Raw genomic sequence first — 3,548 nt, 5'->3', positions numbered from 1 at the left:
TCTTGTAGATTTCACCTCTGCAGCATCTCTAGTTGATTTCACCTCTGTAGCATCTCTTGGATTGGTTCCCTTCTTTCCTCTTACCCCTTTCCACCCTGGTGCTTCGCACTGTACCATTGCAGTCACAGTTGCAGGGTCTGCCTGCCTGAGTTTCTCCCCACTCCAGTCCATCTTCTACTCAGCCACTGAAGCGATTTTCCCAAAGTGCAGGTCCAGTCATGTTACCCTCCTACTCAGTAAACTCCTGTGGCTCCCTATGGCCTCCAGGATCAAATAGAGGATCCTGCCTTTGACTTTTAAAGCCCTCTATAAACTAGCAGCTTGCTACCTTTCCAGTCTTCTTACACCTCATTCCCCTCTCTCTTCCCTAAGATCCAGCAACTCCAGCCTTGTTGCTTCTGCTCCTCAAACACACTCCGTGCCTAGACTCTCTCCCTTATCTTGGCCTCCTGGCTTTCCTGGCTTCCTGAAGGTAAAATATCACCTTAAAACTGGTGCCTTCTTTCTCAGATAATTCCCATTTGATCCTGTCATCTACATGTTGCCTCCCCCATTAGACTGTAAGCTCCCTGCAAGCAGGGTCTATCTTTTGCCTTTCTTTGCATCTCCAGAGCTTAGTGCAGTGCCTGGCACTTAATAAGTACTTTAAAAATGCTTGTTGACTAGAAGGTCTCTAGTGGAGTTCGCCAGATCTACCTTGTTTAATATTTTTATCAGTGACAGAGATAAAGACATGGATGGCCTGCTCCTCAGATGTGCAGAGGACAGCACGCTGGGAGGCATTACTAAGCCAGTGGATGAGTCAGATAAAGACTGGATATGTGATGGCTGCTGAGGATCCTTCCAGTTCTCAGTTCTGTAATTCTCTCTCCCCATCCCCTTTTAACTCTTCTGTGAGCTGGGAACTGAGGTCACCCAGCTTGTCCAAAATGTGCCTAAAGTAAGGGTTAGAGGCTCTGAGGGATGACCTAGAGACTCTCTGCAAGGACCCTGAGTGAGCATTGTTGGATGGACTTTGGCCCAGCAATCTCGGGGACTGTTCAAAGGCTGTTTGGACTTCCCTGATCTCAGCTGTGCTCCCAAGGGCTGAGGATATCACAGACATGGCATTTCTTCACCCACAGTGCAGTCATTGAACCTGACCTTCATCAATAAAATGGAATCTCCCTCTTCGGTTTCAGTTCCCCAGCCACCTGTCATTGCATTTGATAAGGGGGCCATAAATTATTATCCATCAGCCAGGAGCGAAGGTTCATGCAGATAGTTAGGCCTGCCTGGGCCTTAGGTCATGTCTGTTCTGAAGATGAGGCTGTGTGAGCAGTGGAAAAGTCTCCGGACTGGGAGTCAGAGGGTCTGGCTCTGCGTCACTCTGCTGGACTTCGGTTTCCTTCTCTGTTAATTAACGAGGTTGGACTAGATGACCTCCACATGTCCCTGCCTACCTCAGGCTCAGAGCTGAGACTGCCGCCCTGAGAGCGGGCCCTGGGAGCCCGCTTGAGAAGGCTATGTTTCAGCCCCAGAGGTGGCAGCCATGGAAAGGGGAGTCATAGGGACCCTGAAATCCACTGGATCCCAGAGAGAGGAGAGGAATCATGCCATGGGCCCAGCCCGGAAAAGCAAAGACGACTGAGTGTGTGGCCTGTGGTGGGAAAAGCAGCCAGGGCTGAGCCAGGGGCCAGGGGACATTCTTTTCCTGGGATCTAGCCCAGGAAGGAGGGAGCATCCCTTTACCATTCCTGGCTTCGGGACCAAGGGATGGTTCTTCCCTCTGACATCAATTGAATTCAGGTGGAACTAAAAGTTATTGGATGACATGGGAGATGTAAGGCTGAACCAGGTGCCACCAAGACCTGGGTTCCAATCCTGCCTCACACAGTGACTGCTTCTGTGATTTCCTTTCTCTGAACCTCAGTTTCCTCATCTGTAAAATGGGATCAAGCAAGCAAGCACTTTTTAAATGCCTACCCTTCCCCAGGTGCTGTGCCAGGCGCTATGGGTGAAAGACAAAATGAAATCAGTCCTGCTCTCACAGAGCTTTCATTCAGTCTGGGGAGACAGCATCTATATAAGGATATATGAAAAACTGCAGCAGAATTGCAGAATTTGAGACTTGGAAAGACCCTTAGCTGCCATCCAATCCAAGCCATCTGAGGAAGTAGCTGCTGGGGTGGGGGTCAGGGAAACCTCATGTCTTTCTCGCCCACCCCCCTGCCTCAACTTTACCCAAATGCACTGTTCACAGTGTGTCCCATGGATACTCTTTCTGTCCCCCCTCCATCCCCTTGACTCCACTGCGCCGCTGGCTTTCCAGCTCTACCTGTCTGCAGGCCCGCCACCTGTCCTTCAAGGTCCTGCTTCCAGATACCTCCTCACCTAGGCACGACATCTTTCTAATTGGTCAGGAATCGATGGGCCCAGCCCCAGGCTTCAGGCATCGTCTTTGGGCTGTTCTAAATTCAGTGGGTTGTGCTGGCTTGATGTTTTCAGACCTGAGCTCTTTAATCCCAATTCCATTAACATTTCCAGAACCCTTTCGATTAGGTGGATTCCCCAGAGTTCGTCTGGGAAGTGAGGGACCCCCCCAACACTCAGCTGGTGGGCTATGAGAGGCCCAGGAGTCAGGGCCAGATGCCAAGGGGCAGCTCTGGGCCGTTCATCAGTCCTCTTGGGAAGTGGGAAGAAAGTGTCCTGACAGCAGCTGCCCAGTGCAGTCACCCAGGACAAGTGCCGGCCAGGGGAAGTCCCAGCAGGGAGTCTTAGGTGCTTAATGACCCCACTCATCTAGAGTTGGGGAGTGCCAGGGCTTGGCTGGCCCAGCTAATATGGGTCATAGCTGGCCAATCAGGGCTCTCCCTCCCTGGGCCTCTCTGCAGCAGGTGTGGGAATCAGCTGCAAGCCTCAGGGCCCAGAACTGAAGCCTCTCTAACCAGTAAGTGCCTTTGACTAACACTGGGCAGTCCTCTTTGGTCAAAAAAAGTCACCTCCCCCTTTGGTCAGGGATTGGAGGGTGGGGGTTACTTGAAACTTTTAGTTGGCTGAGGGCCACCTAGAAATGCTTTTTTTTTCTTTTCTCTACCTTTGCTGGAGAAAATCTCTCTGAAGTGTCTGAGCCTGCTTTCCTGCCTCCTGAAAAGCTCTGAGACTGGCGTTGGAGATCCTGGGTTCACATCTGCCACTTTCCAGCCACGTGACATTGGGCAGGTACCTTGGCCTGCCTGGGCCTGGGTTTCCTCATCTCTCTAGTGAAGGGCCTGGACAAGAGGACAGCTCTCAGTGTATGAGCTCCTGCTTCCACAGGAAGCACAGCAGAGCACTCAGTCCTCTCTCACCTCGTCTCAATCTCTTCTCTTCCCTCCTCAAGCCCCCAGGGGCTCCCTCTCCCCCCCACCCTCTCAGGAGAAAGAAATCTAAGAAACCCACCCCTGCAGACCCTCCCATCACTTACTCTTTGCATTCGGATGACAATGTGGCTTCCTTTCTCCAAGGAAGAAGTGGCCCTTCCTTGCCAAGACAGCCCCTCAGCCTGGCCCGTGATCCCACCACTCCCG

The sequence above is a fragment of the Vombatus ursinus genome, unplaced genomic scaffold, assembly GCF_900497805.2.
Source record: "Vombatus ursinus unplaced genomic scaffold, bare-nosed wombat genome assembly UNPS02004260.1, whole genome shotgun sequence".
Taxonomy (NCBI): domain Eukaryota; kingdom Metazoa; phylum Chordata; class Mammalia; order Diprotodontia; family Vombatidae; genus Vombatus; species Vombatus ursinus.
Note: the sequence above shows the minus strand (reverse complement) of the source record.